This window comes from Danio rerio, chromosome 9, assembly GCF_052040795.2.
Source record: "Danio rerio strain M-AB ecotype USA chromosome 9, GRCz13ab, whole genome shotgun sequence".
Taxonomy (NCBI): Eukaryota; Metazoa; Chordata; class Actinopteri; order Cypriniformes; family Danionidae; genus Danio; species Danio rerio.
Window position 1 is genome coordinate 33,290,738 of NC_141029.1, and position 24,427 is coordinate 33,315,164.

At 38.5% G+C, this 24,427-nt stretch overlaps 2 protein-coding genes across 12 annotated transcripts in view; both read left to right on the top strand.

Moving 5' to 3' along the window:
• clybl (citrate lyase beta like) overlaps positions 1-24,427 on the top strand; it is a 760,714-nt gene that overhangs the window by 258,498 nt on the left and 477,789 nt on the right. The gene's annotated exons all lie outside the window — the stretch shown is intronic.
• The window catches only part of si:ch211-168k14.2, a 241,539-nt gene that overhangs the window by 78,892 nt on the left and 138,220 nt on the right, over positions 1-24,427 (top strand). The window contains exon 1 of one of the 11 annotated variants that reach the window (XM_087267920.1): positions 7,548-7,801. The exons of the other annotated variants lie outside the window; for them this stretch is intronic. The gene's annotated coding sequence lies outside the window, so the exon portion shown is untranslated. Of the gene's footprint in view, positions 1-7,547; positions 7,802-24,427 lie in introns of those variants that run through there. 11 annotated transcript variants of the gene reach the window in all.

Genomic DNA, 24,427 nt, shown 5'->3' on the forward strand with positions numbered 1-24,427 from the left:
CCCTTTAAACTTGTAGGAAACACTGTTCACCCTCGCACTAGTTTATTTGGTGCAGTCACTGTAGGCTACTACACAATAAGCAATGCATACACATGTATGAATAATTCTTCCACAAATGTTTACACTACAGTTTTATTTATATTGCATTTGAATAGATGGCTAAGGGTGAGTAAATAAACAGCTAATTTCATTTTGGGGAGGGGAACAACACCTTTAATAAAACAAGTAATGTATTTATTTATAATCTCTTTCTTTTTTGTATTGATGAAATTCAATTCAATTCATGTTTGTTTCTATAACGCGTTTACAATGTAGATTGTGCCAAACCAGCTTAACATAGAAGTTTTAGTGAATTGAAAATGTTTCAGTCCAGTTTTCAGGGTATAAGTTCAGTTTAGTTCAGTTCAATTGACGAAGTGAAGGTAAAAAAAAAATCTTAAGAGAAACCAGGCTCTGTTGGGCATGACCATTTCTTCTCTGGCCAAACTTTCTGTGTGGAGCTGCAGTTTAGGCGCTAGAGGCTGGAGAACGCTGGACATCTATTGTGGAAATTATTGGTAGTGAAAATTATGCCACAACTTTAGAATAGTTTGAAAATTAGTAAGTCATATTCAGACAATAGATATTGAAATTGTATTTATTAAATTTGAAATAACTCATACAGTATATAAAAATTTATCTATATAATATTTAATAAATAAAAGACTAACATTAACTTACAAAAAAGAAAATAATTGGTACATTTTCTTAGCTATTTTTCTGACCTCATTATTTTAGCACACAAATGGTAAATCAAAGCAAACACTAAGACAAGGAGATCAGTCCCTGACAAATATGAAAGAGACATCAGAATCTCATGCAAGCAGCTTTAATTTAGCCTGATTTGTAATACAGTGTGTGGGATTATGGTTCAGATTCAATTAGGCCGTCTCGTAGGTAGCCACACAACTACTGACACATAAAAATGTTCTGTTTTCAGCCGTTTTTCTAACACCTACCCAAAGCCTCAGACAAATTAAAAACATGCTCTCAATCCACCATGAAGAGACAGAGATGCCAAAAAGCATATTTTATTTTCCCGCCACTCAATCTGTCAATTGATTCCCAAGGGTGCCTGCTCAAACATGATCATTCTGTTTGTTTTCCTCCTCCTCCTCCTCCCTCCGCACCCCTTTCTTTCTTTCTGTCAAGTGTTATGTCTTTGAGACTCTCAAACTTGAATGGATGTCACTATCTGGTGTATTAGTCTCTTTTGCAACCCATTGTGTAATAATTCTCTGCTCCGTCTCTCTTAGGGCCTATAAATAATTCATTGGACACTTGAGACCCTCGAGCCTCTGTGAACACTTTGACGGCATTTCTGCTTTGCTTGCTTCGTGAAAACACGCTGGCGCTCACTGCAAGAGGCTGATCGAGATACAGCTAGGGGTTTAGAAAGCCTGTATGGAATGAACCTGGGCCTGGAGAAAGTAGTGAAGTGGAACACCTGGGCTTCTGTGGCCAAGATCTTATTTGATATGTTGGAGGAAGACAGTCGGTGAGTGCCAAGAGGCTGCGCAGGGGTCAGGCCACCATCTTGCCTACCCGACGAAGAGAAGAGAAGCCCAGCGGCACCTGCCTTATTAGCACTGTGCCACCTTCAGTTGACGTAACCTCCGCCAACCTCTGGCTGAATATATACATCATCCATGGGGCGGTGCCTATACTGCAGGCCACGCAAACGTATTAGTACAAGTTTTTGCCGATTAACTAATTCAGAAGTGAGCTTCATTATTCCGCCCTTAATTAAGATCACAATGCAAATTCCTTCATTAATAGTGACATGGACAATTTCTTCTTGGCTCCACAGGGACACGATTATATGCAGGCCCCGTTGAGCAGGTTGCGAGGTGTCACCACGTATTCAAATGGCGTGCTTGTTTAATTGTAGTAAATGTAGCATGTCCGCATAGGTAAAAGAGTTTGAGGGCCGTCGAGGGAGGGGTGCACAGCCCGGGCTGAGTCCCCTCCGCTCCCCCAGGCAGCTGTTTGCGGGGCCCTGGCTGCTCCCTCGGGGCCTCTGCAGGACCGTGTTGTTGGACTCTTGTCTTTTATGGCGGCAGCAGTAAACATGACAGGCTGTTTGGGTACCATCTGTTTAAAATGGCTGCCGCATGGTAACAGGGAGATGAACTTGAGAGCTGGTTTGTGTCTGTCTCCGTGCTAACAGTCTTGTCTCCACGTCTCTGCAGGTGGACGTTTGACGGGAGAGGCGTGGATGTGTCCAGCCAGTGGAACCTGGCGTCTGCTTGAACGCCCGTCAACACTGTACGCACCCACGTATTCACACAAATGCGCATGCATGTAAAGGGGGGAAAAACTCTTCACAGCTCTTCGCTTTCTGACAGATTGATCGGAGTTGCCAGAACGCTCTTCGGCTGTCAGTTTTGTAGCAACTAAATCATTCTCCCCAAAGATTTAAGCATTTGAAATTAAGATTTTACGCTGCGAATCATATGCCAAAAAAGCACCTATTGCATGTCACATGCATTAAACATTCAGACGACATTGTTTTGATGAATTACTGACCATCCGTTGACCCCCTGATGGTTCTCTACTGACCAGGAACACTGAATATTTGACAACTTTTCTAATATGGTTCCCTTTGGCGGCAGATAACCGGTGCATTTTGAAATCTGGTGATGCCATTTTTGGTGTGCAAATATAAAGTAGAAAACTTATATTATATGATCTTATAAATATTGTGTTCAAACTATTTAAAATGTCTTTTTAAGGAAAACAATTGCTTTGTAGTATCTCCACAAACCCTTAAGTTATTTAATAATAATAATTAATAATTCCTTACATTTATATAGTGCTTTTCTGGGTACTTTAGGCGCTTTACACAATGGATGGGAATCTTTACTTTTCTTATTATATTGTAAAAATACACAGTTTTTCTACTCCTTGATTACATTTTTTCACTTGTTCATTGTATTTACACCTTTAATTTGCAGCCATAGCCACTAATGCCACTGATGGGGATGAGTCCTTCTTAATAATTCGGCCAAACTGGCTTTAAACGTTATGTATTTAGGGTGGTCTGCCTCTGCAGTTTAATAGTGCCTGCATACTGACCAATTTTCACCATATAGATATGAAAATATTAAAAGACTTACTCATAATTCTTGTAAACAAATACCCTCAGTATTCAAAACCTACTTACCGTAATCATACAGTTTGGAATCTGTAGCAGGATCTGTTTTCTCCACCCATTCTATTTACATTGAATAGGTCATTGGTAGCCAACTAGGTGGAACTAATTTGGCACAGAAGTGTGGAGTGACTGGGCATAGTGTCGCATGAAGCCACTGGGATGTAATGAGGAATACTTGATTAGTGTTAAGCAGGAGAACACGTCTGTCTAAGCCAAGCGTGGAATGAGTTCCTGCTCAGTGATGTGTAGTTGAAAGTGCTTTTCAAGATTTGGAATCTACTTTTTTCTTTTTAAATGTTATTATATTATAAATGTATGAATTTTTTAAATTTGATTAGGATGCATTTAAATAACTAGAGAATATACAAAGTTGTTTTATTATACATTCATGTATAAAATGAGGTAAAACCGAAGTTGTTTGTTGTAGGGATTGTAAACATTACAATCATTCTGGGAAATATTAAAAACGTTATGCGCAACACTTAGCATAATATAGTTTGAATATTCATGCACTGACCCTGTTCAAAGTTGAGGGTGTTTATTCATGGGTCATGAATACTTAAGCCTTTTTCCCTCAGATTAATTTCCGCTTCTGTCTGTTTTGAATGGGACCATTACAGTTGTGAAGCTCTAATTAAGCACTACCTTTCAATACAGAAGGCTCTACCATCTGGTTGTTGTCGTATGCACCACAAACATAAGGGCACTGACAAAAACTGAGATGAGAATTACAACACAAAGGCGAAAAAAACCCTCAACTTTTCAAATTAGAAATGCCAGCACAAATGTTGCTTGCGCAATAGCACGTATGCAGCTTCTTCAAATGCAGTGATGTATCCTTTCATGAGATATCAAGGGGATTTAAGCATAATTAGGGCTGTCAATTAGTCAAGTTGATTAAATGAACTACCTAGTTCAGTCAAATTTATAAATCATAGTTTTTAAAAAATATATATATATAATTGTAGGAACATGATATTTGACATATTATCATTGCTTTATTTAGCCAGGACTTCATATTAAGATATTACTGTGTCAACCTCCAGTGAGACCTGGTCAAGATGGCAGCACATAAATAGTTGCAGACAAAGACCCTAAAATATCACACTTCTGATTCATAATAAAATTGTGACTAAATGATTACAAATGTCTTTTAAATTAAAATAGTATACCAAAGATATTTAAAAGTATTTAGATTTGGCAATGTAGCAAGGTTATTTTGTAAATTGTTCCAGGTCCAAGGGAGCATAGAAAGAGATAGCACTTATACCAAGTTCTGACAAATCCTTTGGAAGTATCAACTAAATACCAGAGCCAGCATGTGTGTGACGATTATTCATATTAAGCAATGCTGGATTAGAAATATAAACTGGCAGTTTACGTGTTAGTGCCTTTGCAATAAATAAGTACAAGTGGATATTCTCTGTTTCTGTAGAGGTAGAAAGCCTAATGAATCATATAAAATACAATGGTGTGTCAACATCTCTGCACCAGTGTTAAAACGTATTTCCTCATGAGATACAGAATCTAATTTCCTGAGTAATGCATGAACTATCACTGTAATCCATTACAGATAAAAATAAACTCTCAACTAATCTCTTACGAGTCTTAAAAGGAGTCTTAAATGACAATAAAAGCTTAATTAAAACTATTTGTTGTGTAACGAATGTTATTGTAGTCTTCAGATTTGATATCTCAGATCAGATGTCTGGCATGTATTGAAAATATTATATTATTAATAGTATACAAAAATCATATAGAGACATTTGGTGTCATTTACTAATAATTACATAAATTTTTTTGTCCCAGTTTGTATTAAGTGGTCTTAACTACTAAGCACTTGCATCAAAAAATAAATACAATGTACAAACTATGTCCATAATGTTTTGTGGAGCACTTCTGGTGCTTTTGAGGTAAGATACACATAGGGTTAGGGACAGGTTTGGTGGTATGGGTGGGTTTAATGGTGGGTTAAGGTGTAAGTGATAGTCAACAGTGTAGTTAATGATGTAATTACAGAAATTAATTACAGTTGTATTTACATGCATGTAATTAATCATTCCTAAGTACAATGTAAAAACATATTTACACAATAAGTACATTACAACAACTGTTTCATCTCAGTGTAAGTACATATTAACTAAGGCCAGGGTGTGAATGTATATTTTGACGTACAGTATCCTCTGTTTAGCTACTGTATTTCAGAGGTTGCCATAGGTCAGAGTATACAATCTATGCTTCTAATTTTACTTTTTTTTTAAGCTCAATGTCCTGTGCACTTACAATTTGGTAATGATGCTCTATATTTGCCAGTTTCAGACTGTTGAAGGATTTTTTTTCTTGCTAGACTGATTGGCTTGATTATGCATTTACAATGGATTTGAACCAATATAGGGATGGTCAAATGTGTATTTATAATACCTATTATTTGAATTATTAACTATATTTTTAAAAATACAGATCAGAGCAGTCCAACATGTTTCTTTCCTGCTGTATTTGCTTAATATGTTTCCTCTTCATTCAAGAGGCATGAAAACAACAAATCCTCCCTTAGACCTGTGGAATTGTATGGCATGTATTACACCTCAGCTGTGAAATTTCAGCCATCTCTGTGACTGAAAACTCATTTGCCCTGGAGTGTTCAAGGATATGTCAGCCACCAGGAAATATTGCATAACGGTTTATCTATCTCTATGACTATTAAGATTATGACCCCGTGGCCATGTGATGTAATGCCTTATGCAAAGCTGTACATCTCTTGGCTGTTGATTTGTTGAAATCAATACCTATGTGATGACGTTTGAAAAGCTGCAACCATGTGAAAGCACTTCTGCTAGATTTAGCTGCGTGAGGCCTAGATCAAATATTGAGTGAATTAAGGAGGGGCGTTGATACATCAAAGACATGCCTTCCGTCAGAGAGAGATTAAAGAAATCCTTGAAGAACTAGGTGAAGGAGACAAAATAGTCCTCCTGTAAACACTGCTTTGGCCAGTCAATACCTGACCCACTGTACACAAAAAAACAAAAATTAAAAATCAGCCACAACAGCCTCATGTTAACCAGCTCAAGGACATCTCGGATAACCTTGGGAAAGTGGGAAGAGTTGTCATATCAAATAGCAAGCACCCTATTGGAAGTTGAATGGAAATTACAGCAACAGGGAGCTCTTGAATATTGCAATTGAAAGAAATGTAGTAGTTTTTGTTAGAAATGTAGTGTTTTGTCCACTATTGCATGGTTTTAAGATGTCAATCTTTCTGTAGTTTGAGAATGTCAGTCTGTTTACTGATCAGAAGATCTTTTTAGATTTTAATATGCATATTTTAACTTCCCCGTGTGTGCAAATGCCTTGTTGATGCCAGAGGTCACAGGAGAATGGTCAGACTGGTTCGAGCTGATAAACAGTAAATCAAATAAACCCACGTAACAGTCGAGGTATACAAAAGATGGTGTGGGGAATATATTCTTGGAACACTTTGGGCCCATTAGTACCAATTGAGCATCGTGTCAACGCCGCAGCCTACCTGGATATTGTTGTTGACCATGTCAATCTCTTTATGACCACAGTGTACCTATTGTCATTTTAAGGACCTAAAGATACAAAGATTAAGAAAACCCCCAATGCCTTAATACTCTTGTTGACCAAAAAAAGTATGCTTAAACATCTCCTGTGTTTGGTTTGGTTTAAAATTCTTATTTCTTTTGAACCATTTATTTGGAAGTGAACAGAGACTCATCTTTTCATTAGTCTACTTATTTGTTGCAATGTTTGTATGGCAGCATTCACAGTTGCTCAAATAAGCAACACAAACAAATCAATAGCAAATCAGTTTGTTTTAATCAAACCAAGCCTGCCAAGTGTGAAAATACATTGACATTTTAAATTCACTTCAGCTTGCCACACAAGGCTTACAGAACATCATTTTCCATCTATCTTGGAAGGTTGACCTGAATGCTTATGGCAGGTGATCGACACCAGGGTTTCTCTCTGTTATTAACCTGATAAAATCCTGGAGGTCGAAAGCAGATGTATCCTCAGCCCTAAACATGTCCTGCAGGATTAGTCTGATGAAGTCTTTAGACCATCCTTTAAAGAAACTCACAGGCCATTTATAGTCCTCTTTCTGTGCCAAGAATCTTCAATTCCCAAAAAAGAAGAACCACCCGTCAGATTAAAACCATCCCATCCTCCTCTCTCTCTTTCCCTGCCTGTTCTTCAAAGACCCGACTTCCAGATAGCTTCTTAGATAACATGGTGCTCGGACATGAGGAGATTTATTTTGGAGAGAGAATAGATAACGTGCCATGACCAGAACGGTCACTTGAGTGCAGAATTATAAATAAACATTGGATATTCTTTTTCAGATGTGGCTGCGCTCGTGTTATTCGCTGCAGCTGCTTTTTTTGCCCGCATCTGATTCGGAGCTCGCTGAGACACGGAAAGCATAGATGAGTTAAAAAGGTGTGGTAATGTGCGTGTGATCTGTGTACGATAGTGAGACGGTGCTGTGGCAACAGAAGGAAGAGGGATTGAACAAGTGCAAACCTCATCCCCTTCGGTTCTCTTTTCCCCGCCGTGACTGGCTCATAAATATGCATTCAGGTAAGCCTCCACATCCCCTTGCAGGCCGAACCCTTTTGCTCTTTTCACTTCAGAGTCCTTCAGAAGTGGCAGTAGTTACCTGATGCACGACTGGTGCTCGGCAGTGCGGCCTCGTCCCGGGGCTTGACTCGGCCCCTCCTTGGCAGAGCTGCGGCACTCTGAAGGGATTAAAAGATTTATGTCACAGCAATAAAATCTTGAGAGAGTCTGCGCTTGACTTACTGGGCTCTGGCCCAGAGGCATTGTTTTGAAAAGAATTAACCTATAATACATCTCAAAGCTTTTGAGGTTTCTCTTGAGAGTGTCTGTCTCTCTTTGACTTCAGAAGACGAACCAGTGACAGCTTTATTTTCTGATGGCGTGAATAGAAATGGTCCGTGTATACGGGACTGTAGTAAGGACTTGAATGTTTTTTTTTGGCTCACACTGGGTTCACTAACCTCTTTTCTATTCTAATGGCTGGCTTCTGGAATCTCAAACAAAGATGTAGCAATTTCCCTATGGACTTCTTCAATCGCACTGCTTGTCATCATTTATTCATTTATGTTGGCAGTCGGTTCAATGTGGGTATGTTCAAATTTGAGTTGCATCCTGTTTGCCATCTCCGTTTAAATTCAATTAAAATTCTCGAGTGTAGTTATGAATTCACTTGACAACACTTTAAGTGGGTGACTTGCGTTTTTACATAAATATTCTGGACTGTATTTTTAGTATTTCTAGATCTTCTTATGTGCGTAATAACGGTAATTGACCCATCAACAACGAAACATCACATTTTATGTTTCTTCGCCACATCATGCCTTCCAGATTGCAGCCCAATCACAAACAGCTTGTTGAGAAAGTCACACAGCCGAGCAGATGATGGGGTGGTGTCAGATACACATGTCTGTAGCAGGGGCTGATGGGAATCTCACTGTGTTTGGGGAAGAAGGGGTCAGCAGGAAGACGTTGATTGGGCAGTGAGCCAAAGCTCTCCTGCACAAGGCATTGCATTGATCCACACCCATGCAGCTTTGGAGCGCTTTGTGCAACCTTCAAAATAACTGCAGGAATAAGCAACTGCACAATCAGGAGCCATCTCTTTCTGTTCACATCCCCCTCAGTCTCCAGCTCGAAAATTTTAATTTTAGGGCAAAGAGATGAAGAGGGAATTTAGAGGTCAGGTCACAGGAACTGTTGGGTTTCAAGTTTTTTGTTTCTCTTTTTCATTGCTGTTGATATTGGTGACAAAAATTATTAGAACAAATTTTTTTTCTCCAAACATAATTTCATTTGACAATGTTCATGAAACTTTCGATTTTTACTCTGGTCATAGCAAATTTTATGTGAAGTTAGCCATACTATTTTTATCCAGTTTTAACTATAATATTTGCTATGTACATCTATTGCACAGTTCAAGCCATACATCTTTCTGCGAACTTTTCTTTAAATGCATATATTGACATTAAGCCAGAGCATATTTATGAACAATACACTCTCAGAAATAAAGGTGTTGTCTAAAAAGTGCTGTCTACCTTTTCAAAAGGTACGCGTTTGTACCTAAAAGTACCATGTTTGTACTTCAAATGTTTGTATTGATACCTTTAAAGTACAAATGCGTGCCTCTTTAAATTTTTTGGATCAAATATGTACCTTATGGCCCGTTTCCACTGAGCGGTATGGTACAATATGGCTCGGTACGCTTTTATGACCGTTTCCACTGTCAAAAGTTACCTAAAAGCAAACCATACCGTACCACTTTTTGGGTACCCTTTTGCCCCGTTTCAACTGAGTAATACAGTATGGGTCGGTACGGGTCACCTTTATCAGGCTTGCATTTCCACTGCCAAATGGGTACCAATGATGGGTGTGGTGTACGACAGTAAGATTCAGTCGACATCATTCTCGCTCAAGAAAATGTCAAATACTGTACGGGTTTTTCCTATATATGAGAAGCACCTCTCACAAAACAGATGCTTTATACACATACATACTTGTGTAAAAATGTTCATTACTTTCTATGAACATGATTTAATTATAACTGCAGATCAATGTGTGAAATAGCCTACTGTAATGTCTGCAACTCATTCATTCATTCATTCATTTTCTTCTCGGCTTAGTCCCTGTATTAATCCGGGGTCGCCACAACGGAATGAACCGCCAACTTATAATTATAAAACGTATAATATAAACACACACACACACACACACACACACACACACACACACACACACACACACACACACACACACACTTACACTACAGACAATTTAGCCCACCCAATTCACCTGTACCACATGTCTTTAGACTGTGGGGGAAACCGGAGCACCCGGAGGAAACCCACGCGAAGGCAGGGAGAACATGCAAACTCCACACAGAAACGCCAACTGAGCTGAGGTTCGAACCAGCGACCCAGCGACCTTTTTGATGTGCGGCATGTGCAAGCGAGAAAGCGGCTGTGTATTTTAAAATCGGAGCTTCCTTTGTTTTCATTCTTCTGCTTGTGCACGAGCTAGTGACGCTTCTCTGTAAACCAATAGCGTTCAGCTGCGCGTTTTGCTCTGCCTTTTGGTACCCTTTTGTTGTGCTAGGCACCCTTCCAAAGGGTACCCCAAAAGTGATACATACAGTTCACTTTTTGGTACCTCTAGACAGTAGAAATGGGCCATTTTTAAAGGGTGCCTAGCATGACAAAAGGTTACCAAAAGGCAGAGCTAGGTGCGGTGACCCGTACCATACCGAACTGTACCACAAATGGAAAGAGGCTAATTGAGGTAGCAATTTGGACCCTTTAGGACTATTCCAGTGGTAGCTTCCATACTTTTATTTCTGAGAAGGTATAAACAGAAATCACATTTAAAGACAAAAAAAATGTCAATGTTTTCAAAACTTTCAAGTTTTAGTAATAAATTTGGCCACTGGATGTATGATGTACTTGGAAATAGTTGAAAAAGCTGATTTAAAAATGTCAAACTCAAAATGTCTTCAAAACACCTCTGCATTGTATAAATTGCATATCAGGTTTCACTGTAACGTAATCTGCTGCTGCAGGTCTTTGTGTTGGTAACTCATAACCATCTTTGAGATTGTTAGCTTGGCCAAATGCTGCCCATCCCAGGTTGAGCTGAGCCATAACTCTCTTGACCTTGCTGTCAGCCGTTGAGCCATCCGAGCTGATGTGCCTAGCCTCCTCGGCCTGTCTGTCACGAGGGCATCAGTGCTGTGGAAATGGTTCATTTGATTCTCTGACACTGGATGGCGTGAGTTGGCGGGTGCAGAAACAGAGGTTAGCCTCGCCATCTGACAAGTGGGCACCAGAATGCACAGGAAGCAGAGATAAAGAGAGGTAGAGAGACGGAGAGAGAGAGAGAGAGAGAGAGCTTCTACTCTACGCTTTCATGAAGGACGTCGGGTAATATCCAAAGCCAGGCTACACAGCTGGGGATCAAATCCCATAGATGCAGCAGAGCAACTTAATTAGAATTCATAAGGTGCAAAGAGCAAGTGATTTGTGTTTGTGTGGGCACAGGATGAGAAAGATGAACAATAGAACATTACAGTACGTGCAGAAGAAACCATCTTAAAACTGAAGATTATTACTACATCTTCTCATCTATGCCCTGACATTGATATATGTACATGTAGATACATGTATGAAATATTCAGATTTAAATGAGATACGATATACAGTAACTATAGTATGGACAAATACTGTATGCTGACTTTATATGTTCAGCTTTTCTATTGGATTTCTTTATATACAGCTATGTACTGAATATGGTCAATAATATTATCACAATGTTTTTCTATAGTTTATACAAAATCAGTATTAATATTTTTTCTCAAAAAACAGAGTAAGAGCAAAAAAGTAAGATACATTTTAATTAGAGCTCAATTAAAGCATTGTGTTTTTATTTTTTATTTTTTCATGTAAGGTGAAAAAGAACTATGTCAATTAAAATGGATGAACAATAATTATAGTTATTAATTGTTATAATTACTTGCTAAACTATATTTTCAACTTCATTAACATTAATTGCAATATAATTACAATATAAGTTTAGTTTTATTTAAGTCATAAATTCAAGAATTGTGTAATAACCATGGTTTTTCCAATGAATGCCCTATAAAGGCTTAAGTGAGGATTACTTTTAAGAATCACATTTTAGTAAGTATTTCTAATAAATTTATTTCCGAACTTCTTCTTGATAACCAAGATTGGTTTGCTGTGAAATGATCTTTCAGTTTGAGTGTGTATTTGACAGTAGCTCTAGTTAATTGACTCTCAGAGCAGCTCTCTGCTTGCATCCTCATATATTCAAATGGTAGGCCGCTAAAACACAGTGAACTAGGGCTTCACAATATTGGAAAAATCTAGCATTTTTTTATTTTGCGATATACAGTTAAAGTCATAATTATTAACCCACCTGAATTATTTGCCCCTATTTATTTCCCCCCCAATTTCTATTTAACGGAGAGAAGATTTTTTTTCAACACACTTCTTAACATAATAGTTTTCATAACTCATTTCTAATAACTGATTTATTTTATCTTTGCCATGATGACAGTAAATAATATTTTACTAGAGATTTTTTAAGACATTTCTATACAGCTTACAGTAACATTTAGGGTGTACTCAGACTATCCTATCAATCATTTGAGAAGTGTGAGTGCTCTAAATCGGGCTCAGACATGGTTCACTTGGACATCCCTGGCCCGGTTGAAAGCGGTGTGCCAGAGTGCGGTTCACTTGGGTATGCTTGTAGTGTGAGTACAAAAAACACCTGAGCCCGAAACTGAAGACGAGCTGTGACTTTTACAGGATTGTTTCATATGGATTTATTAATCATTCTTACTGTTCAATGAACGCAAACTATCGTTATTAAAGATGCAAACCCCTCACTGCAGCACATCTGCACCTTAAGCAAACCTCATAGTTCCTGCAGCACGAGGACTTTGATTGTTTATGAGCATCAAACGTCGCTGATCTGTTCAGCAAAATATTTGACTGTGTGCCACCACATCTCAAATGATTAAAACAATATAACTAAAGAAATATCTACTATTCTGAGCGAAAGCACTGACTGAACAGCGCATCATCAATGATGTAAGCGTGCCCAGGCCCGAATGTATGTGAGTGCGGGCCGTCTGGGGAGATAGGAGCGGGGGCAAGCATGCTTCGGCCTGGTTCAAGGCAACTGTGCATAGTTTGAGTATGCCCTTAAAGACTTAACTGGGTTAATTAGGTTAACTAGGCAGGTTAGGGTAATTAGGCAAGTTATTGTATAACAATGGTTTGTTCTGTAGACTATCAAAAAAAAAAAAAAAAATTGCTTAAAGGGGCTAATAATTTTGACCTTGAAATGGCTTTTAAAAAATTTAAAAACTGCTTTCATTCTAGCTGAAATAAAACAATTAAGGCTTTCTCCAGAGGAAAAATTATTATCAGACATACTGTGAGAATTTCCTTGCTCTGTTAAACATCATTTGGGAAATATTTAAAAAAGAAATAAAAATTCAAAGGGTGGCTAATAATTCTGACTTCCACTGTATATTGCGATTCATATAGGTTTTCACTAGTTGATCTAATATCTCTGTTTGGAAAGAATTTATATTTCTAGATAGTGTTATATTGTTAGTGGTAGTGCTAACAGTCTATAAAATTTTTGGCGTCCCTGTTACATTTAGGTTGTTGTCTGTGCTACTTGCAGTGCATTTCTGTATTTCCATGTGTTGTGAGTATTTTCATGTACATGTTTAGTCAGAGATCGATGTATTAATGTTTACTATTTGCATTTCCATAAAATCTAATAAACAACTTATTGACTTTTTGCGGTTCCTCGACATGTTATCGCTGTGGTCTGTGCCATTTGCAGTGCATTTCTGTATTTGCATATGTTGAGTATTTTTCATGCATAGCTGTCTATAAATAAAATCAAGAAAAAATCTGGGTTTCATCACTTCCACACTTTCAAACAATTCCATAACTGTATTCAAGTACAATAACTAAATGAAAAAAAAAAAATAATAAATTAAACATAGTTATGGTCAAAAATGGTACAATTTCTTATACCTGAATGACGTATGCAAATGATAAATTATAATACAAACTCAACATTGCATATCCTGCGATGTAACTATTACTAATGATCACATTGCAGTATCGATGCTGAAACGATATATTGTGCGGCCTTACTGTGAACGTTGTGTTTTATTGGGGATAATAGACAGGACTGCACCATTCATTCACACAGACATGCTAACTTCCATTAATGGTATAGATTGACTTGTTATTGTTGCAGTTATTGCTGCTGTGCAGTAGGCCGTATGTAAAATACCATAGTGATCAAATGGATGTAGTGTTTAGCAAGTCTCAGATCTCTGTAATTGAATCTATCTTTATAAAATCTAATCTATGTATCACATTTTTACATCTACAGAGTCTCCAGTTACAGCATTTAATGAGCTGAGTGAGCTTGCTGCTGGAGTTTTTCCCAGTGGTGAGCCTACTGTAAATCTCTTTGGGTATACAGTAAGTGTGCGCTAAATGACTACTTATTATTTTCAGGCCAGTTGCTGTGGTCAGCGGCTCTGCTGTGTTTATGTAGCGATCTGACTCCCGTCGTCAGGTTTCACTCTTCAAGACTGCGACAACAGTCTCTAGTCATCCACTGATCTAAGGCAGTGTTACTGTGTTGCCGTTGGCTACCTGAGTTCAGCAAGACCAGACGCCATGACAGAGCGGCCCACTCATGTCCTGCCAGGCTTCAGCCGTTTAGATAAACAGTTTAGGCTTTCAAAGACTTTCAGACACCAGCCCGCACATTTTGCTGTATGCTCGTGTCAGTCGAGGAAAGTCCTTGACCTCTTTTGCTGAAATGAGGCTTGTGAATTGTGGGTATGAAATTTTATTTCTATTCTATACAGTGGGACGAACAAAATAATTGTGAAAATAAACCCCATTAGAAAGCGAAATCACATTCATAAAGGATTTCATTTTGCAGGGAATTACTGTAAAAAAAAAACTCCCATCTATACTGAATGACTTTGTTACTCTTTCTCCTTTTTTCTCTCTCAGTTCCAAGCTATTCCTAAGAAAATTGGTGCTCATTTTGTGTAAATGGATGTCACCTCACACATCTGCCATTGCTTCAGACCTCAATTATCATCCTGAGAGTTCTGAATAGTACATTAACTAAATGGCAATTGGATTGTGTATGTTCATGCTGCATCCTGACACTGGAAATTAAACAGGGTTCAGAATTATTATGCCATTAATTGGCCCTTGATACACAAACCCAATCAAATTTGTAGCAAAACCACTTAGCCTGTGTTAAGGATTAATGACGGCCATCGGAAACAATTTGGAACTTAATCAGTTTAACTGAGGAGGGTAAATTTAATATGATAATTGATCCTCGTGAAGCGGAGTTGCATAGCAGGGAGGTTATGCAAATGAGTGACCCTTACCTAGTGACTAATCGGCAGATGCGCTGATGGCGGGATGTGTTTTCATCAGGGAACTTTGAAGAACTTCCGAGTTTAGGAGTGCAAGTCCTCCTTGGAACCCAGGAAGTGAACCTATCCCGTCTCACACTGGGCTCTGTTGCGGTCAACCCATATTTCCATAATTCACAGCTTCCCCTGCCATGACAGCTAGACGCAAATAAGTGTTTCTAATGATATCAAATGGAGTTGTAGAGGACAGTGTTTTAATGCAGTGAAGAGGCTCCCAGTGGGACTGTTATTGCCACTATAGAACATCAGTTACACAGTTGCAACAATAGACTCTTAATTGATTCATTTAATTAGCAGGAGATGGAGCCAGTGCTGCGTCTTGTCATCTTGTATCTTAGGGGGTCCCGTACAGCCTGTGTACTGTCTGCCACATAACAGTCCCTGCACTTGTCACTCTCCTATTAAAGTGTAATTATATGTAAATGAAAAACCACAAAACCTGTCTGAAGTTGTCCAATGAATCGTTGGTAGATCTTTCCATACCAAGATGATTAGGAAACAGGAAGCCTACATGCCTTAAATCATATATATATATATATATGCATTATCCCTCTAAACAAGACACAAAGGAGGACGACATAACGGTGCAGTTGTCTGCAATTTTCCTCATATTTAACAATGCCATGAATGACAACACACAAAATTCTAATCAGACCCATGATGCTTAGCTAGTCGCTTTGACTGTGTGGAATCATTGCCTGAATGTTTCAGATATACTCTTTCTTCATTAACCATCTTCAAGGTCTTTGTGTTATTGTGGACTAGGGTTGGGTGATAAAAATAGTATCAGTATTTATTGACCATACACCAGGAATCACCAAACTTGTTTCTGGATCACCAAACTTGTTCTGGTGTCCCGCAGATTTTAGCTCCAACCCTAATCAAACACATCTGAACAAGCTAATCAAGATCTTAGGATGTTCTTGAAACACCCAGGCAGGTGTGTTGAGGCAAGTTGGAGCTAAACCCTGCAGGGCACCGAGATTGGTGACCCCTGCTGTACACCATTGTCAATAACGATAAAAAGAAAAAAGTTTGGCATGAAGTTTCCATTTGAAGGCCATAGTTTTATTAAAATGGGGTTGCTGAGCATTTTCAACAGAGGTGCACGATTTGCATAACACACACGTGAAAAAACATCAGAATTTTTCTGAATGCTGGGAACGCACCGTGATTCATGTTAGTAAAACTAAACAATCTGCTTCACACTTTGTATGGAATATACACATCTTAGTAATAACGGCAGAATAATTACCTCAGACAAACACACCCAAACACTGGAGTTCTTTTCTCCATAAACTTGCATCGGAGCTTCAGCAATAGTTTGTCCATTTGTCATCCTCTGAGAAAACAGTTGATGGGCACCTAGTTATGAGATACAGCATAGAAAATGGTAAAAGAAACCACGTGCTCGCGCTTGTCGCTTCAAGTCATAAAAAAAACACATGCGAAAATGAGTGCCATATAGCAGCAGTGAGGCGATTATGAATAAAAAAAGATGCAAGGATATCACCAGAGTGCCTTTTTGCATCCCAGCTAGTAGCTCCCTATCTGAGTTTTTAGCATAGGGGTAATTAACTCAATCAACTTAACAATTTATTATGTTGCAATATGTATTTTAATAATGATGGTTAGTTTCTTTACTTGAAGGCTTTAATTCAATTATCATAATCTGTTTTGTTTACAGAGTTTGAGGTTTACTGTAGCATTATTATTCACACCTTACAGATGTTGATCTACCTTTACCATTGCACACACTTGGTAACATTTTATCAAGTTTAAGAGTCTCTTTAATACTTATGTTTTTTTTATTATAAAGAAATCATATTTTGTTTAATTATTTTTGTTTTTGACTATTACATCTATGTGTAGTAATGTTGGTAAATGAAAATAAAATGGTTAAAAGAATCCTAGTATTCTTAAATATATTATTAAAAATAATAATTATCGATAGCGAGTTCATTTTTATTTTATTTATTTATTTATTTTTTGCCAAATATAGGAATAAGCAGGTGATGGTCCCCAATGACTTCTATAGTTTTTTTTATACCTTGTATAGAAGTCAGTTCCATATCCTAATTTGTGAAGATATAAAGTGAGGTGTGAGAACATTTTCATTTTGGGGTAAACAACTCCCTTTAATGGAGCTCGCTATCTTCATAAGGGTAAATGTATAGGGCGATCAAGCAATTTTAGTAAAGAAAATACATTATATATTAGCTAGCCTTTGACTTATGTTAACAAGTTATTCCTGTGTTCGAAGAAGAAAAATTTGTCACATTGCTTTAAAGGATTTTTGGGCAATCTTTCTGAGCAGAATTGCTGTAAATCAACACCATGCAGGGTTTTTAGGATTCTGAAATTCCTTTACAGAGATGTGGGTAAACTGATTGTGGATGATTTAAAACAGATTTTACCTTTGAACACATTAAGTTTATTACAATATTAGAATTATTAAACAATTTTGCTTGGATTTTTTTAAAATAAAAAATTGAAACTCTTTGATGAATAAATTCTGACTACTTTTTAATGACCTTGACAGTTTTAACAGGTTTTTAGTTATTTTTGGAAACTATTCTGTGGCTTTGCAGAGTAATTGTCAATATATATGTTCAGTAATAACATGTGAGATTACTTGTGTGCTTCCCAAGTCCAGATGTGTACACAAATGCACCCACACTCATCACCTGACACTGGCTTATTCATTCCATGAATAATTTGATATCTAATGAAGCAGACCCTCTTCACACAAGTTCTACCAATGCGGCAATCTACATTTGCTACATAGATCTTCTTTGCAAGTTGTCAGCAGATTTATACTCTTTTTCTGACATTGTGAATGGCAAGTATTGATTGACCACTCGCAGTCTATGGATGTGTTATCAGTTAATTCCAGGAAAATGGAGTATTTGCTCAAATTGAGGAAGATCAAAAGTGGGGGAAGGGGAGTGGCAGGGAATTCTGGCCTGCTGAAATTCTCCATTCAGAAGACACAGGTAATTGTACGTATTACATTCGATCGCTCCCTAAAAGTGCGGTAGACCCCATGCAAAAAGTCTTGGGGCTTTTTCTATTGACTTGAGCACAGCAGTAACTCTTTGATAAAAGTGCAGAATACGGAGGCTTCTCTGTTCATTTGGCTTGCCCGCCCATTCTCCTTTCACAGTAGCGTAACACGCTGTGCATTTAGGTCAATATGCGGAAAGCGAGTTTGTGAGCATCATGAGGCTAGTTAATGGACACCCAAATTCACTTTAATTTGACCGGATGCATATGAGTTGAACCGAACGATGAAGAACAGCAACCCATTAATCCTATTCAGCCGTGTGTCCTGTTGCGACACTGCTGTCATCCCCTGCACAGGGTTCTCAGATTAATTAATTGATTGAACTGATTTGCCAGCACTTACAGCAGGAAATGCAGTGTATTCATAAATGTTAACTTTTAAAGGTGAGCCCGTCCCCTCTCGAGAGCGCAATGAAAGAGAAAGGTTATAGTCACGGACGGGGATTATCATTTTCTCAAATCCCATCAAATGCTCTTATCAGTGGTCAACCCAGAGGCAAAGCGTTTTCCGCGGCCCTTTCATGCTGACTCAGCCCGCAGAACGAATCTCCGCGACCCGAATCAAAGCTCGATTGTTCTTTACACTTTGTTTCTGTGTGTTTTGGCTTTCCTTTCCTGTCTCAGTTACATAATGCATATTCGTCCCCTATTTGAGGAGGATGATTAGAGGTTGAAAGAGGGATATCTACAGAGACAGAACAACTTTTTGGCCTGCTCCCGCTTTCTGCCTTCATCTCGTGTGTTTTGAGTGGTATTGTGTTCAGAGGCTAGGGAGAGCTGTGGAATTTCCTGTTCGGGGTAGGCCAACGTGCAGCTCCGCACTCGTTCCCCACCCCGGCGAAAGAGCACTTTCAATGAGTGCTTGGAGCGCGATCAGTGAGCTAAGAATATCCTACGGCCCTTAGGTCAAAACTAAATGTGCTTCGACGGTTGACATTGCTGTGTTTATTTGGAAAAAGTACGCAAGGATGGGCCAGTTGGACGAGGATGCCCTCTTTTCACCCACAGGAAAAGGGAGTTGCTTTCATTAATCACAGTGATGGTTTGAGCCTTGATTTCATTGGCCATGGTAATAACACAAATATGATTTATGTCTGAATTGAAGTGAGTAATAGGATACAAAGAAGAGAAACTGAGTTAACACTTTTTAGTTTAAGCACCCATTCTCACTATTACTAACTACTGGATTGTTACCTGTCAATTATTAAATTATTGGCAGTTTATTAGTATTTAGGGCTGCCCAATTTTCTTGAGATTCTGTTGATGTAAAATAAAAATTAATATGAGTAGGCTATTGTTATTGTTATTCTCTAACATATGGTAAAACAACATTAATAATATTAGGCCCATGTGTAGGTCTACTGTTGGTTAAAATGCTAAAGACTTGCAATGGTGGACTAGACTTTAAATTTTTTCTTGGTCATTAATACAGAGCAAAATAATGAAATCACAATACAACTATTTATAATTCCAAAATAGTCATTGAGAACATTTTTAGACCATTTTTTCACTGGTAAAAGGAGACATTTGTTTTTATCAGATTTCCTCTTGCATTATATTTAACATTATACAGCCTAGAGTAGTTGTACTGACACTGTTAAACATTTATTTTCATGCACACCACTTTGTGTTCACTATGAAACAGAGTATTCCGCACCCGATCGATTTCGCCATATATTCAGTCTTTGTTTACCCGCAGCCCGACCCGCCTTGTTTTGTTTTCTACCCAACCCGACCATTCCCGCTAAATTTAGATCTGGTTTCCAAAATCTCTCATATATATATATATATATATATATATATATATATATATATATATATATATATATATATATATATATATATATATTGTTAGACCACCCGCTCCTAAAATCTGATCAGGTGCAGACCTCTAGTCAAAAATGTGAAATGATCATTTAAATGTGCATGTTTCACTTTCACTTTTACTGTCGAGTGCACTCATGTCATGGCTGCTGTCAATTTGAGGGAAAAAAAAGCATACATGCAAATCATACTTCCCGCACAGCTCCCAAACGATTGCTCTGCGCAACAAACTGAACGTTATTTAGTAAACAGTGTGTCAGCTCATGTGTCATTTGCAGCCGCAAATACATCATTACTCGAAGACAGAAATGACACCATTTATTTAACACCATTTTGAGGTGTCCATGTTGCTTAACATCGTATATAAAAACAATGTGAAGACTTCTGCAGCCTCCTTTATGCTTCACTCGAATTTAAGATTATTATTGGCTCAAATGTAGAGATGTTGGATTAAGATTATGAGGGGGCCGAATCGAGATTGCAATCTTTTTTTAAATTAATCATGCAGCCCTATTAGTACATGTCTTATTCTACACCCCTAATTCTACCAAATGCTGCACATAAACCCAACTTCTACCTTAACTATTAATAAGCAGCATATTAGTAGTTTTCATGCTAAAAATATCATTAATATAAGAATTTTAGCTTAAAATAAATTGTGACCAAACTGCATATGATCTTCCTCTGCATTTCCTATGAAGGAATAAAGAGTTAATCCTCATTATGGTGGTCACAGTAGTATTAGGAGTGACAAAACATTTATCTGCTCTCAGTTATCTCAATTTCTTTTGTAAACTTGTTTTCACTGCGTTTCGTTTAAGTGAAAGTTAGCAGTAGGCATGCTGTATCAAAAGAGCTCAGTGAATGCTCAGATTTGAAGATTTTCTGGGAACTTCCTGTGCCTTGCTCTCATATTACACAGGTGATGCTCTGCAAATGTTATCAGCGTCAGAGGACAGAGTTGTTTGTGTGTGTTATTATATGCCGTACACTGTAAATGTAAATTATTTGTTAAAAATCATGCATTAGATTGCGCACACAAGGGGTCACGATGCACACTCAACAAGCTAAGCGTGTCTTCCTTTGCCATTTTATACCATATAATATCCATTTTATATCATATATTTAATGAAAGAACCACTTTAGCCCAGTCACACATTCCCCAAGCTCCCAAAGTTTGCAGTCGTTTTTGTGCAAAACTCTTTCACATTCTATCCTACAGAAAGTTCCTGTAACGTTTCAATGATCTGTGAGTTTGTCAGAGTCAAAGGCCAACATTAAAACCACAGAGATGAGAAGATTAATGCTGACATCTCATAGCCTCTCTAATATACAGCGTGATGTATGGCGTTCCTGCAGAATGACCTCACTCCCTTGACTAATGGCTTCACTTGGCTGATGCCGAAGAGGTCATGACCCGCTGGATAGAGGAAATGGCCAGTTAGTGGGAGGTCACCCCACAGGAGATTCCTTTGGAGTGTCACAGTGGTGTCACCTGCACTGATTCGCTACTTATGCTCCGGCACCTGACTCCCTGCTAGAAAACACTGGACAGTCACCGGCAGAGGCTCGCCTTTAGCAGAGCCGGCCTCACCCAGTAGAACAATTGCCAAGTGTCAATTTCAACAAAAAAATAAAGACAAATTGAAAGAGGAAACAATTGGTTCACAACAGGACACGCGGCTGTTGAGGATAACCTGCCTTCAAAGATGCTGGCCTGTCCGATCAGACTAGTTTAGCGGTAGGGCACTTCAAAGCGTCTGGGCCTGAGCAGCTTTCCTGCCATTCTTGTTTGCGACTCTCGGGTTGCTATAAGTAGCCCAGCATCCTGTTCCCTGCCGTTTCAGGTGGATTTACTTTGTTTGTGTAGCTGAGGAGGAGGGATTTAGTGATGCTTGGTGTGCCTTCAGACGACTGTTAATGGAGCTGGTCGGTTTATTAGAGCTGTGTCATTTGTCACTCTAACTAGACAAGTGAAGGTTGAACTTGTGCTACGTGCATTCCTCTAAAAAATGAAATAGTCCTGCAACTAAAATTACGTCAGTGTAAAAACAGGTTAAAAGTGCAGTAGGTGATTGTCTTCAGAAACATTTTTTGTTGTGCTGGTTGAAAGTCTCCTCACATTCCAATAGTAATGATTAAAGTAAACTATCTAAATGGATCTACAATAGGTGATACTTTAATATGGCCATTTACCACCATGGTATGTATTTTTATATTCTTGGTAAAGTATAGGACTAAAAAATGTTCATCTAATTAAAAGTGGTCAGGCCGACATTTCCCATAATTGTGATAAGTAGCCCATGCTGCAAAATCAATTCAACAAATTTGTACAACTGCACACCTCTGTTCACGCAAATTCAATTTGCACGCTGCAGGAAGGATGACACCATGGCTGAAGTATTTCTTTTAGACAGATAATGTTCTGTTTTAAAATTATTTTAGTCACTCAAACAAAGTCCCTTTAAGGCAAGTTATTTTACTCGGCAGCCATCTTTGAAAGGCCTTTTGTGCAGTATGCTCAGGCATTCTGTTTGAATGAGAAAACAATAAATTGTCCAAAATTACTTACCGAGCTTACAATTAAATTTCATAATACGAATCACCAATACAATTAAAAAACAACTGTATCTTTTGTTCAATTTCTAAATGTTTGCATCAAACAAAATCTGCAGAAACTCACGTCTGGTTCAAGCCCAGAATATCATCAGTCTATAGCGACCGATGATTAACTCCTGTAATAGTAGGCGGGGCTTCATTCTTCATATTGACAGTTACACTTTTCCCCATTCAAAAAGATTCAATTTACATGTCTTGTTTGAACTATAGTCTTTGATGCAAAGCTTATGTAGATTGTGTTGTTTTACGTATAGGTTATAAGCACAGAAGTGTTCAGCCACTGAAATCTGGTGAACGATTGATGTGAATATTTTAAATTTAATAAGTGTCCTTTTACAGCAGGGGTGTCAAACTCAATTCCTGGAGGGCCGAAGCCCTGCACAGTTTAGTTCTAACCCTGCCCCAACACACTTACCTGTAGGTTTCAAACAAGCCTAAAGGACTCAATTAGTTTGATCAGGTGTGTTTAAATAGGGTTGGAAGTAAACTGTGCAGAGCTGCGGCCCTTTTGGAACTGAGTTTGACACCTGTGTTTTACAGCATCGATAATATAGATTTTTATTTAGTTTAACTACAAAACATAATTATATAGCGCTATTACGCCTAGTCTGCTTTCCTGAGGTAAAGTTTTATATTCAAATGGGTTCATTTTTGAACAATGACAATCTGTGAAGCGCCCCCTATATTCTTTATCATGCTACTCTGTATATTTGGTCTAAAATAGCTTGTAAGTATGGCTTAGTAATAAGTGTAATTCCTACATGCCGCAGTTGTTTCTTTAGGACAAAGCATGTGAGAAAGTGAGACTAGTGATCCTTGCCACAGCCATACCACCCTGCAGCCCAAGACCGGTTACTCACTGAAGCTAAGCAGGGCTGAGCCTGGTCAGTACCTGGATGGGAGACCACTAGGGAACACTAGGTTGCTGTTGGAAGTGGTGTTAGTGAGGCCAGCAGGGGGCGCTCAACCTGTGGTCTGTGTGAGTCCTAATGCCCCAGTAAAAGTGAAGGGGACACTACACTGTCAGTGGGCGCCGTCTTTCGAATGAGACGTTAAACCGAGGTCCTGACTCTCTGTGGTCATTAAAAATCCCATGGCACTTCTCGTGAAAGAGCAGGGGTGTAACCCCGGTGTCCTGGCCAAAGTCCCTCTATCGGCCCTTACGATCATGGCCTCCCAATCATCCCCTCTCCACCGAACTGGCTCTATCACTGTCCCTCCACTCCACCTGTAGCTGGTGTGTGGTGAGCGCACTGGCGCCGTTGTCCTATAGCAGCCGTCGCATCATCCAAGTGGATGCTGCACACTGGTGGTGGTGTGAAGAGACCCCCCTCATTATTGTGAAGCGCTTTGGGTGTATGGCCATACACAATAAATGCGCTATATAAATACACATTACATTACATTACATTGCATGCATAAAATCTTCCACATTATGACAAGTTTTGCTTGCTATACATGTGAAAGCATGCTAGATATAATACAGTTTTTCATTCGGAATTGTAGCATTAATAAAGTATTATAAAATTTTCTAACTGGTCAATGACATGAACAAGTAGTGGGTTGTCTACTGTCATCTTTAATGTGTGTGTTCGTGATTTTAGGCGGCAAGGCTTTGG